Here is a 14,735-nt window from a genome sequence, read left to right as displayed (position 1 = left end):
GTGTGTGTGTGTGTGTGTGTGTGTGTGTGTGTGTGTGTGTGTGTGTGTGAGAGAGAGAGAGAGAGGGGGGGTATAATGAGTAAATCACTCTGCATATGCTCTGAAATTGGGCACACATACGGGAGATGCAGTGTCGTATGCATTTTGATTCCATTTACAGCCAGGTGAGTTGTAGCGGGGCAGTCACTCACAGGTAAAGTTCAGTGAGGGCATGTTCACACACTGACTAGGGTACTGTCAGTTGGGTGGTACAAATTGCATCATCAGCCATGCAGACCACCAAATCCAGAGGTCTGGAAAGTGGGAGGCTTCGGGTGGCCTCTGGGAGACTAGGCCACTGTCTTGGGCATCTGGGACAGCCATTCGGGAATGTTCTGGACATTCTGTAAGAGTAAGCAAGTATGAGCAAAGCAGGCATGAACACTGATGTGGTGGCATCATGAGGTGTATATAACTCTAGATGGGCAACTATACTAAGATCATTAGTCTATAAGATGTCTATAATTCACATAATATATTCATTTTTAATCAGTATTTTACCCAGAGAGCAGTTTGTCTGGTAGGCTCTTTAAGGGATGTATCTATTATATAATGCTGCTAGGCATATATCTAGCAACTGTGCACTAGAGAGCTGCAGGGATGCCCCGCCCCCTCCTCTAACAGCTCTCACTGGCTGCTGCACACCGCATCCTCTCCTCTCTACTAACTGGACATTTCTCTCTTCACCCCAGTGAATTACTCTACATTCACGTTGAAGGTCCTATAAATCAGAACCCCTCCCTGCACCGCCACTCCCGCTCCACTGGAAGTCTCGCAAATTGGATAAAGAAGTTCTGGAATCAACACCCTCGCTGGGTGAAAGGGTCATATATATCCCGCTTAGTGAAGGTGTCAGCATAAAGCGAAGCAGGGAAGAACATGGGGCGATGGTAGGAGTAGAGGAAAACGGTGAAACAGAAGGAAAGAAAAGGAAATGGAGAAGAACATGGAAGAGACTATAAGAAAGGTGGAAGAACAGGGTAGACGGGAAACTGTGCAATGGTATGAGAAATGAAAAAAATTCTCTACATGATGTCTAGGGCCTCTCTCATGGCTACAAAATACTAATCCTAAATAGATGTGGTGGAGATTGTTTCAAAGATGTTCTTGGCAGGACCATAACTAGGTGTGTGCAGAGGGGTCACCGCACATAGCGCTGCAGGGTAGGGGGCACTGTTGGCGGCACTTGTGAATTATGTTTCAATTACTTTCACCTGCAGCTTCCTTCCTTTTTGAAGACCAGCATCTCCTACCCTGACCCCTACTGTCGCTAATACCTATACAATATTCATGAACTCTACTTGAGATATCTTTGTTATTCAGTCACACTGTCCTTTATTACATTTCAAGATGCTAACATACCCGGGATTCGAACCCATTGCCTGTGGCACTGCAGTCAGACAATCTATTCATTGAGCTATCTCAATGAATTGTTAGTCATAGAACACTACCGGGAACTCTGAAACAACATGACCTCCTCTTTATTGGATTATCCCTATCCCCACGAAGCATGTGCATTATGTCCCTATTGAAAAAAATGGGGTGGGGGAGCCAATTCTATCTCTGGCACAGGGCACAAAGAAGTCTATTTAGGGCTCTGGTTCTTGGACTGGTTAATTGAGCCGCTTCAAAAGTTCAAAATATGCTATACACTTTAGACTAATGATTTGAGCAAAATTCAATCTGGTTCAATCTTACTGGCTATACTGAATATTGTAATAATTTTTTTTTCACAGTTGTCCATACGAATGGTGAATACTGAAAAACAGCCATGGTCGCTGTTCAAATGAAAGTACTGGTAAATTTTTGACACTGCTCGGAATGCCGGCTTCCCATCATGGATAGAAATGCCGACACTTGAATCCTGATTAACTTTTGCCGGGAGTCCTCAGTGGTAAGCCGGGGTGGGGGTGGGGTGCAAGAACCTATCTTGCGACAGTGAGCACGATTTGCACAGGGACAGCACGAAGGAGGTGTGTGTGGGGGGCACTAATTACCAAGGCCCGGGCTTGTTGAAGGGGTGTGAGAAAGCACCCCCTTTCTTACTTGGCAGCAGCTGCTCTCCCCGGTCCAGCACATGTTGCTGTGTGCTGTGCTATGGTGGGTCCAGGGAGGCTGCAACCCCATTTGCACAATTTTCAAACCGCACCAATTACATTTTACATTTTGGGGTGTAATGCTCCATTAAGTTGAAATAAAGTGCATGGATTTTGGCTGCTACCATACGGTGCACAGCAGCTGCCTATTTGATCAACAAACCTTATAAGACGGTGAATGTCCATCTGTTAGTACCTCAGGTCCTTTATTAAACTGCTCTATTTTTTTGGCTCATAGATACGACCTATTCTGATGCACTGCTGTCATAGTGCTTCCAGCATGTTGGCCCTACATAGAATACGATCATTCATTATGCATTATCCTCTGACAGAATAAGCTTAATATGTTGATAGAGGGAAAACAGTGGAAAGATTTGTGTTATTAAGTATCCATCCCCTTAATAGAGGGGAAGTACCAGTTTTGTGGACTGAATATCAATTAACCAGGAACAAGTGACACCACTGAGGCACTTGTTCCTCATGCCTCGGTGATGTCTTTAGTGCCTGGTAAATTGATAGGTTGCATTCCCGTGAACTTTAACGTAGGTCCTCAAATGATTGGATATCTGTGTGTGAGCGATGGGTACATTGTAGTCTTCCGGAAAAAAAAAAGCTTCAACGGAGTTTGAATTGAGATATGACTTTGAGGCAGTACATACGGGGAGAGATGTGTGCTGAGCGATCTGTCACAGACCGCTCAGCACACAGTTCTCCCCCCCCCCCCTGCTCAGCACAGCGCGATGTGTGCTGAGCGAGGAGAGGGGGGGGGGGAGACACGGGGGGGCGCTCATTTCACCCGCTGGGTACTAGATTGCGCCAATCTAGCTCCGGAGATAGCGACGCACGGGGCCGGGCATCGCTATCGCTGTGGGGAATACACACGGAGAGATCCGTGCTAAACTTCTAAGCAATCTACTCAGATTGCTTAGATTTTAAGCACGGATCTCTCCGTGTGTACCCCCCTTTTGCCTCTCCTAATTGTAGTGACACAATCGAACAACAGAAAAAGCAATTGACCTTCAGCAAAATCTGCCATACTGTATCTACCACTCTCCAAATCTTGGAGAGTCATCAAAGCAATTACATGCTTGAGAGGAGACTGTGATTGTTCCCCGAGTTAGATGTAGATAAGGTTACCTTGGTGACAGGACGTGAGAGTAGGACAATTAGGAGGAAAGGGCCGCAACATCTCTTTCAAATGTTAAAATTATATCTTAACGGTTTTAAGTTAACAAAAGAAACATTAATGGCAGCAGTGGAGTGTTGTAACAAGAAGCACTCCTTACTTCTTAAGTTACATTTTGTTTTCAAGCATTTATTTAACGGTTACAAAGAAACATGACAAACAAATGTCACTATGGCCCAGATTTATCAAGCCTTGGAGAGTGATAAAGGGGGTAATTCAGAGTTGATCGCAGCAGCAAATTTGTTAGCAGTTGGGCAAAACCATGTGCACTGCAGGTGGGGCAGATGTAACATGTGCAGAGAGAGTTAGATGTGGGTGGGTTATATTGTTTCTGTGCAGGGTAAATACTGGCTGCTTTATTTTTACACTGCAATTTAGATCAGTTTGAACACACCACACCCAAATCTAACTCTCTCTGCAAATGTTATATCTGCCCCACCTGCAGTGCACATGGGCCCTCATTCCGAGTTGATCGGTCGCAAGGCGAATTTAGCAGAGTTACACACGCTAAGCCGCCGCCTACTGGGAGTGAATCTTAGCTTCTTAAAATTGCGACCGATGTATTCGCAATATTGCGATTACTAACTACTTAGCAGTTTCAGAGTAGCTCCAGACTTACTCTGCCTGTGCGATCATTTCAGTGCTTGTCGTTCCTGGTTGACGTCACAAACACACCCAGCGTTCGCCCAGGCACTCCCACCGTTTCCCCGGCCACTCCTGCGTTTTTTTCCGGAAACGGTAGCGTTTTCAGCCACACGCCCCTGAAACGCCGTGTTTCCGCCCAGTAACACCCATTTCCTGTCAATCACATTACGATCGCCGGAGCGAAGAAAAAGCCGTGAGTAAAAATACTTTCTTCATAGTAAAGTTACTTGGCGCAGTCGCAGTGCGAACATTGCGCATGCGTACTAAGCGGATTTTCACTGCGATGCGATGAAAAATACCGAGCGAACAACTCGGAATGAGGGCCATGGTTTTGCCCAACTGCTAATTAGAGGTATATGGCAGCCATTAATGGCAGCCATTAATGTGCTCTAGCTTTACCCCTGGGACATTAATCATACATACCTACTCTCCCGATACAGACGAGATGCACCCAAAAATCAGGTGGTGCTCATGGTCACCGTATTCCACTACCTGCCACCTAGCCACCCACCCACAATTGGGTGGGCCGGTTGGCCGTTGACGCAATCCGCGCTGAATTGCGTCATCGTAGTCATGCCCCCAGCTGTACAGTGCCATTGATCTCGGCATTTTATAGCAGGGGCGTGGCCACGATGATGCAATCGCACAGCCACACCCACACAGAGCCTCCTATGCCACATCAAGCCCCTGCACCTTACCCTATATCAAACCTCATCTTCACACCGCCCCCTCTGCGTTAGCCTGGCTGCCCCCTCTCGGAGGGGTAGCCGGAAAGTCGGCAACTATGGACTTAATGTAATCTTCGCTGATGGTTTCTACTGTAATTACATTACATTAATTACCGTTTCTGATGTCTTAGGTGATGACTGTACAGTTTGGGGATACTGTTTGCGTAAATCAGGCACCAGTGGAAGCAGTCCTTGCCTGTGATAAGAAGAAGGCCATTATCATGCCACCTCTTATGTGTGGAATTATTTTTACCCAAATCCTGACAACCCTTGTCTAGCCATCTGTAGCGTTTGTAAAGCCACAGTAAATATAGGTAATGACCTTAACTGTCTAGGAACCTCCTCTCTGTTACGTCATTTGCAGCAAGCTCATGAAACAATTTTAGGAAAATCAGAAAGTGGTGCTAAAAAACTAACAATAGACAGTCCAGCATCAGTTAGCTCCCTTCCCTCAGCTAGATCTCAGCACCAACACTTTCATCATCAATACCCTCAGTAAGGATCATATGTAGTCCTGCATCCAGGATAACGTTTAGTGATTGTTCCCCTAACCATGATTACCCAGAAGAATCCTTCAGCGCTAGGCCTACTGTCGCTGCTGCTGTTGGGGGTGGATCTTCACCCCAGAAGGGGACCAAAAAGACTACTAGTAGTTTCAAGTAACTCTTAAACAATCCTTTGCGAGAGGAAGTAAGTATGACAGCAGTCACACAGTGGATCACTGACGTTATGATGGCTATGCTGGTATTAGATCTGCGTCCAATAGCCACCATTAATGCAGTGGGATTTAGACAGTTAATTGAGGTCTTGTGTCCTCTGACCAAACTCCATCTCAGTTTCATTTTACTAGACAAGCAATTCCTCGACTGTACCAGGACGTTAACAAAAAAATCATTATTGGCCTACAAAATGCCATTATACCCACTGTCCACTTAACCACATATATGCGAATAAGTGGTAGTGTGCAAACTAAAGATTACATGACTGTGACAGCCCACTGGGTGGGTGAATTGCCTTCAACAGCAGGAACATCAGCAGCAGCATCTAACAAACAATGCCAGCTCATTCAGAGGCAGGCTACTCTTTATAGCACCAGCTTCACTAAGAAGCAAACCGCTGACAACCTGATAGAAAAACAAAGGGATGTCATAGCAAAGTGGCTTACCCCTGCATCAACTCTCTTCGGGATTTGTGATTTCTGATAACCCACACAAATATTGTCAAAGCATTACAGCTGGGTGAATTTCAACATGTCTTATGTTTTGCTCACACAATTAACTTAGTGGTACAGAGATTTTAAGAAATGACAGAGGCATGCAGGAAATGCTGTCTGTGGCCCGCAAAAAATTTCGGGACATTTTGGTCTTTCAGCAGCTCCATACAGAAGACTGCAGCGCCTGCAAGAACAGTTCAATCTACCCTGCCACAAACTAAAGCAAGAGGTGGTAACAAGGTGGAATTCCACCCTTTAGATGCTTCAAAGAATGTAGGAACAGCAAAAAGCCACTCAAAGTTATTCAACAAACCATGACATTGGAAGAGAAGGGGTAATGTAACTTAGTGCAGTGTAGTGGAAAATACTTTCTGTGTTGTGCAAGATGCTGAAACCATTTGAAGAAGTCACCTGTGAAGTGAGTTCAGACACTGCAGCTTGAGTATGGTGATTCCCCTAATTAAACTTTTGGTAAAGCAGCTTGAGAAATTGAAGGAGGAGATGAAACAAAGTGTTTCCACTAAGTATGTCACACTTGTAGATCAAATCCTTTATTCACTTCGTCAGGATCCAAGGGTTGTCAATATCCTGAAAATGGAGCACTATATTTTGGCGACGGTGCTTGACCGTGATTGATTGAAAGACGTCATGTCTTTCTTTCCAACTGTTCCAGATGTTATGAGATTCAAAGAGCTCCTGGTGAGCAAGTTGTCAGCTCAAGTGGCACATGACACGCTGATGTCTCCTTCAGTTTCTCCGGCAACTACTGTTGCCAGGAAAAAATTCAACTTTCCCAAGAGACCCAGTGGTAATGCAGAGGAGTCAACACAACATTTTGACATCTGGTCGGGTCTAAAAGGATTGCCTTTGAATTTTTGACACTTCTACTGAAACACCATCTAATACGTTCACCACACAAAGAATGTTGGAGGATTATTTAAATGATAGCATACAAATATGCATGTCACAGAATCCCTTTGAGTTCTGAAAGAAGAAATGTTCTATTTGGAGGCCCTATTACAAACTCGCATTGCATTACTTAAGCTGCCCACTCTCCAGTGTGTACTCAGAAAGAGTTTTCAGCAATCGACGTAGGAAGCTACTTCCTCAAAATGTGGAAAGGATGATGTTCATCAAAATGAACTGGAAATTCCACAATGAAGACCTTTACCAGCAATTACATCAAAGTACAGAAATTTTTGTAATGGTGGATTTCAGCGAGGATGAATTGCTATTGTGTGAGGATGATGTACACACTGATGAGGGTAAGGCTGTGGGTCACTGCAGAGCTGTTAGTTTAGCTGCCTCAAGCCCATTGGTAGCTTGTTTTGTGGGGACCCAAAGAAACCAAGCACTTCAGCCACAAAAGTGGCAGTCCCTGTCACTGAAGAGTTTGGTTTGTTAAACTGAGTATGTCCTCTAAGGACAATTGCATCTTGCGCCACTTTTAATGTCCACCACTGCTATGTGGCAGTGTTTTATAGATGTGCTGTAAACTGCCACGTGTTTGTGCCGCTGCTCTAACGGTTAGTAACCAGCCAGCTCGCTGCAGCCTTGGCCTAAACTGGATGAAAACAATATTTAGAGCTGTGAGGTGGTCTATATTGGCTGAACATTATTAGAAATTTAAGTTTTTGAGGTAAGAGGTTAATAATACTGTAGGAACCAAAAAAAATCCCAATTGTTATTTTAGCTGTTGTTTATCAATAACACACAAAAAAAAAGACACAGCTCCAAAACCCAAACCCAAACACATGAGGGTGGTTTTGGCAAAACCAAAACCAAATCCAAAACCCCAAAGTTAATACAGATCCAAACACAGGGGTTGGCATACATCTCTAGTAATTAAGTATCCACCGCTGCAACTCACATAGAGTTGGATATTTTATTAAGCACACAATGACAATGAGTCCCTCCCTCCCAGCCATCAAATAGGATTGTGTCCTCCAGGACTCTCCTGGAGTGGGGTTGGAGAAAGCCGGTAAGTATGAAGTATCTTTGTATTGCGCCAACAACAAGCACAGATGTCAGACTACGTTGTGATGAATCTGATCAGGAGGAAGCATGAGCAATAAGATTGTAATGAGGGAGAATTCATGAAGCTGTCTGGTACGAGTGCATCTGAACAACTTTGGAACCCAGATGGAGGAGCTTGGAGGAAGGTCACTGGGCAGGGAGCGTTAATACCGTGGAAATAGCAGATGGAGAAAAACATGACAACCACATTGTTGAAGATGAATAATATCTTCTACCAACAAGAGGAGCCCTTCCAACCTCCCCTTCCACTGGTTATTATTTACATGAAATGTGCGGCACCCGGGAATAAGGCCTCACACACTCCTAAGGCCGCCCCTGTGAAACTAGCCAATGGGAGTCTGGCAGCGGGCTTAGAAGGAGTGTGTGAACGCCCCTACCCCTCCGCTGCCACCGCAATAGCATCGTGTCGGTTGCTATATGTGTGGCAATGTGTGCATATGTGGTGCTGTCACAACTGAGGGCCTGAGCTGACGGGAGGCAGCCTCAGTTGTAGGGGCTGAGATGTACCGGAACCTGGGAGGTTGTATCAGACCCCTGGACATGTAAGTAACATGAATAATAACTGCCCGAAGGCGTGACCACGACAACTTGGATAAAAGTCAATGATGTTTATTATGACAACTCCGCAACACAGCAGCAATAAAAGAAAACGTAAAAAGTCAGCAAAGAATAAATACAGTTCCTGGGTACTACAGGATGGCAGGAGCCACAGGGCACTGGTAGTGTGAGATAGTTCTTATGATCTTCTAGATGGAAAGTCCTTACCAGGCCCGACTGTAGCAATGGAGATAACCCAGGATTGTGCCAGCTGGTGTTCCAGGAAAAGCTGGGTTGCTGAAGATAAAACAGCTGCTGTGGATACTGGCTGGAACCAGACTGTTGTTAGTACGGAGTGGATACTGGCTGGAACCAGTTAAATAATAAATGAACTTGGGAGCGATGAAATATGAACTGAAATGTAGAACTTGAGAGCGGAGAAATAATAATACCGGTGGAGAGTGGTAAAGTGTAGAAAGGACACCGGCCCTTTAAGAGAAGCTGTACTCTGCTGGAAGCTGAGCTGGAAGCAGGTAATGCTGTAGCTGGAAACAGATGAATCCACAATGGGTTGGAGAGTCAGGCTACACCGCAGGTGGAATGCTGGTGCGGGTCTCTATGGTGGAAGTCTTGAGACAGGAGCTGGAACCTGGAAGACAATCACAGGAGAGAGACAAACAGGAACTCGGTTTGACAACCAAAACACTGACGCCATCCTTGCTCAGGCACAGTGTATTTATACCTGCAGCAAGGAAGGGATTGGCTAGGCAATTATGCAGATTATCAATACTGAGAACAGATTGGTGGAAATGATCAGCTGACAGAATCCAAGATGGCTGCGCCCATGCAGACACTTGGAGGGAAGTTTGGTTTGTAATCCATGTGGTAATGAAAACAGTAATGGCGGCGCCGGCCACCGGAGACAGGAGGCGCCAGGCTGACAGATGCACATCCAACCACGCGGACACAGCGGAGGCCGCGGCTGACGTAATCGCCACTCAGACACTCTGCATGCAGAAGTTCAGGGACGGCGGCGGAGGCCGCGGGAGACGCCATGCCAGGTGTAATATGGCGTTTACTGTGACAGCGTCCCAGAGTGACAGGAGAGGATACAGGAATGTACACATCAGGATAACAGATGGGATCCGGTCCTGGAGCGCTGAGCCAGCCTTAGGAGGCATCTGATGGGTAAGAAATGGCGTCCAGATACCCGGATCGTGACAGCACCCCCCCCTTTAGGAGTAGCCCCAGGACACTTCTTTGGCTTTTGAGGAAACTTGGAATGGAATCTCCGGACCAAGGCAGGAGCATGGACATCAGAAGCATTGGTCCATGAACGTTCCTCAGGACCATAACCCTTCCAGTCAATAAGATATTGTAGTTGACCGTAACGGTGACGTGAGTCCAGGATCTTGGCCACTTCATACTCAACGCCTCGTTGAGTTTGGACTTTCGGAGTTGGAGGAAGTGAGGAATGAAACCGATTCAAGATCAGCGGTTTCAACAGGGAAACATGGAATGTCCTGGGTATTTTTAAGAAGGGAGGCAACTGGAGTCTGTAAGCAACAGGATTGATGACTTGTTCAATCTTGAAAGGACCGATATAGCGAGGTGCAAACTTCATACTGGGAACTCTTAACCTCAAATTCTTCGTGGATAACCATACCCGATCACCCACCTTGAGAGCAGGAACTGCTCGACGCTTCTTATCCGCAAACTTCTTGTACCTGAACGATGCCTTGAGCAGAGCTGATCGTACGCTCTTCCAGATATTGGCAAACTGATGCAAGGTGATATCCACTGCGGGAACAGAAGTTGCTGGAAGCGGTTGGAACTCAGGGACTTTAGGGTGGAATCCAAAGTTAGTGAAGAATGGTGTTGAAGCAGATGAAGAATGATACTGGTTGTTATGACAGAACTCGGCCCAGGGAAGTAATTGAACCCAGTCATCTTGAGAGGAGGACACATAGATGCGGAGGAAGGCCTCCAAGTCCTGATTCACCCTCTCGGTTTGACCATTGGTCTGAGGATGGTAAGCCGTGGAAAACTTTAGCTTGACTTGGAGGACTTGACATAAACTTCGCCAGAATTTGGCTGTGAATTGAACTCCTCGATCTGAGATAATTTCTTCAGGAAGACCGTGGAGTCGGAAGATCTCTTGTATGAATACTTGAGCCAACTTGGAAGCTGACGGAAGACCGGTGAGAGGAATGAAGTGTGCCATCTTGGTGAACCGGTCAACTACCACCCAGATGGTATTGAACTTGTTGCACATGGGTAAGTCTGTAATGAAATCCATCGACAAGTGGGTCCATGGTCGACGGGGAACGGATAGTGGAACCAGTTGCCCCGCAGGCGACTGGCGGGATACTTTATGTTGGGCACACTTTGGGCAAGATGCAATAAACTCCAAGACGTCCTTTTTCAGAGTTGGCCACCAATAGGACCTAGAGATAAACTCCAGGGTTTTTTGGATACCTGTATGTCCGGCAAAACGGGAAGCATGGGCCCAATGCATGAGCTTCTTCCTTAGCATCGGCTTCACAAAACTTTTCCCTGATGGGGGCGTAGAGTCCATCCCTACCGTGGAGAATGCCAACGGATTTATAATAGGATGCTTGTCTGAAGACTCTGACTCATTTTCTTGCTCCCATGAGCGGGAAAGGGCATCGGCCTTGCGATTCTGAGAGCCCGGACAGAACTGGAGTTTAAAGTCGAACCTGGAAAAGAAAAGTGCCCATCTGGCCTGACGAGGGTTGAGACATTGTGCGCCCTTCAGGTATAAAAGGTTCTTGTGGTCTGTAAGTATGGTGATTGAATGAGAAGCTCCCTCCAACAGATACCTCCACTCTTCTATAAGCGAGCTTGATGGCTAGCAACTCCTGGTCGCCAATGGCATAGTTGCGCTCAGCTGGGGAGAACTTCCGGGAGAAGAAACTGCAAGGGTGTAAATGGCCATCTTTAGCCCTCTGAGATAACACCGCTCCTACTCCAACGGAGGTGGCATCCACCTCTAAGATGAAAGGAGAGTCGATGTCAGGCTGTTTCAGAACAGGCGCAGAGATGAACCTTTGTTTTAAAAGATGAAATGCTTGCATGGCTTCTTCAGACCACTTGGACGGGTTAGCACCCTTCTTAGTGAAAGCAGTAATAGGCGCCACAATGGTGGAAAAGTCTCGTATAAACTTTCGGTAATAGTTGGCGAACCCTAAGAACCTCTGGACCCCTTTGAGGGTTAAGGGTACCGGCCAATTTTGGATTGCTTGTAGTTTCTCAGGATCCATCTCTAGTCCGGAACCGGACACAATGTACCCTAGAAACGGAATGGACTTGACTTCAAAGACGCATTTTTCTAATTTGCAATAGAGATGATTGACACGGAGACGGGACAGAACCTCTTTAACCCAAAAATGATGTTCCTCTAAATCGTTGGCAAAAATGAGGATATCGTCTAGATAGACCACGACATGACGGTATAGAATGTCTCTGAAGATCTCATTGACAAAATGCTGGAAGACAGCTGGAGCATTGCTCAATCCGAAGGGCATGACGAGGTACTCATAATGTCCGTCACGGGTGTTAAAGGCGGTCTTCCACTCGTCACCCTCACGGATCCGGATGAGATTGTATGCACCTCGCAAGTCCAGCTTTGTAAAGATGGTAGCTCCGCTAACTCTGTCAAAGAGCTCAGTAATCAGGGGTAAAGGATAACGGTTCTTGATGGTAATGTCGTTCAAACCTCTGTAGTCGATGCACGGCCGCAGACCACCATCTTTCTTTTTTACAAAAAAGAAGCCTGCGCCGGCTGGAGAAGAAGAAGGTCGAATGAACCCCTTTGCTAGGTTCTCTTTAATATATTCCTCCATAGAATGCGTCTCAGGCAGAGACAACGGATAAGTTCGGCCTCGAGGTGGAACCTTCCCTGGAACGAGATCAATCGGGCAGTCCCATTCTCTATGAGGAGGAAGGATATCAGCAGAAGCTTTACTGAACACATCCGTGAAATCTTGATATGGAGGAGGTGGAACATCAGACGACCTGGGGGAGGAAGAACAGACAGGCAATACTTTAAACAAACATGTCTCAGCACAGGAGGAACCCCATGCCAGGATTTGCGTAGTCGTCCAATCAATTGTAGGATTGTGAAGACGGAGCCATGGAAGGCCCAGGACCACAGGATGTGTGGCTCTTGGAATCACTAAAAAAGAAATAAGTTCGGAATGAAGAACTCCCACTCTCAGACGAACTGGTAGAGTCCTTAAAGAAATAACTGCATCAAAAATTTTGCTGCCATCCACGGCAGTTAAAGAAATGGACGAAGGAAGTCTCTCGGTGGGTAGGGACCACCGTTTAACATAGGCTTCGGTAATAAAGTTCCCAGCTGCTCCGGAATCAAGGAGGGCAATGACGTTCCGATAACGTTGAGCAACTTGAAGCGAGACTGGGAGATTACAATCTTGAGGAGATGGAGAGGAGATCATTACTCCTAGCCGGCCCTCTCCTTGGCGAGCTAGGATTTGGAGTTTCCCGGACGTTTGGGGCAGGCATTAATGGTGTGAGACGGAGCTGCACAATAGAGACAGAGAGACTCGGAGAGACGTCTTCGGCGCTCAGCAGGAGTTAAACGGGAACGGCCAAGTTGCATGGGCTCATCTTTAGATGGTGACAGTTGACGAGGAGGAGGAGCAGAAGATTTTGGAGCAGATGATCTTCCACGCTCAGTTGCTCTCTCTCTGAAACGTAAATCAACTTTCGTGCAGAGTGAGATTAGCTCATCTAACTTAGAAGGTAAGTCTCTGGTAGCTAACTCATCTTTAATACGCTCAGATAAGCCATGCCAGAATGCAGCATACAGGGCCTCGTCGTTCCATGCCAGTTCGGATGCCAGGATCTGGAACTGTATCAGATATTGTCCTACAGTACGTGACCCCTGGCGTAAACGGAGAATCTCGGATGAAGCTGAGGTTACCCGGCCTGGCTCGTCGAAGATGCGCCTGAATGTTGACACGAAGGCAGTGTAGGAAGATAGCAGGGTGTCGGACCTCTCCCATAACGGTGATGCCCAATCAAGGGCTGAGCCACTGAGAAGAGAAATAATGTAGGCAATTTTTGTACGGTCACTGGGAAAATTACCAGGTTGTAGCTCAAACTGAATCTCACACTGGTTGAGAAATCCCCTGCAGAATCTTGGAGATCCGTCAAATTTTGCTGGCGTTGGAAGATGAAGACGTGGAGCAGAAATGGGTAAGGTGGGTGGGGTTATAGCTGGAGTCACTGTGGTTGACGCACCAGACGCGCCTGATCCACGGAGAGTTGTCTGAATCCCATCCAGCCGAGTAGAGAGATCCTGGAGACAGCGGATGATGTGGCCCTGTGCAGCCTCCTGATGTTCTAGTCGGGCTGCCAGTTCTTGCATCGGCCTGGCCGCTTGATCCTGGTCTCCGGCTGGATTCATTAGGTCAGTGCTTACTGTCACAACTGAGGGCCTGAGCTGACGGGAGGCAGCCTCAGTTGTAGGGGCTGAGATGCACCGGAACCTGGGAGGTTGTATCAGACCCCTGGACATGTAAGTAACATGAATAATAACTGCCCGAAGGCGTGACCACGACAACTTGGATAAAAGTCAATGATGTTTATTATGACAACTCCGCAACACAGCAGCAATAAAAGAAAACGTAAAAAGTCAGCAAAGAATAAATACAGTTCCTGGGTACTACAGGATGGCAGGAGCCACAGGGCACTGGTAGTGTGAGATAGTTCTTATGATCTTCTAGATGGAAAGTCCTTACCAGGCCCGACTGTAGCAATGGAGATAACCCAGGATTGTGCCAGCTGGTGTTCCAGGAAAAGCTGGGTTGCTGAAGATAAAACAGCTGCTGTGGATACTGGCTGGAACCAGACTGTTGTTAGTACGGAGTGGATACTGGCTGGAACCAGTTAAATAATAAATGAACTTGGGAGCGATGAAATATGAACTGAAATGTAGAACTTGAAAGCGGAGAAATAATAATACCGGTGGAGAGTGGTAAAGTGTAGAAAGGACACCGGCCCTTTAAGAGAAGCTGTACTCTGCTGGAAGCTGAGCTGGAAGCAGGTAATGCTGTAGCTGGAAACAGATGAATCCACAATGGGTTGGAGAGTCAGGCTACACCGCAGGTGGAATGCTGGTGCGGGTCTCTATGGTGGAAGTCTTGAGACAGGAGCTGGAACCTGGAAGACAATCACAGGAGAGAGACAAACAGGAACTCGGTTTG

The sequence above is a fragment of the Pseudophryne corroboree genome, chromosome 9 (genome assembly GCF_028390025.1).
Source record: "Pseudophryne corroboree isolate aPseCor3 chromosome 9, aPseCor3.hap2, whole genome shotgun sequence".
In the NCBI taxonomy this organism is placed as follows: Eukaryota; Metazoa; Chordata; class Amphibia; order Anura; family Myobatrachidae; genus Pseudophryne; species Pseudophryne corroboree.
The sequence above is the reverse complement of the archived record's forward strand: the minus strand, read 5'-3'. Positions refer to the sequence as shown.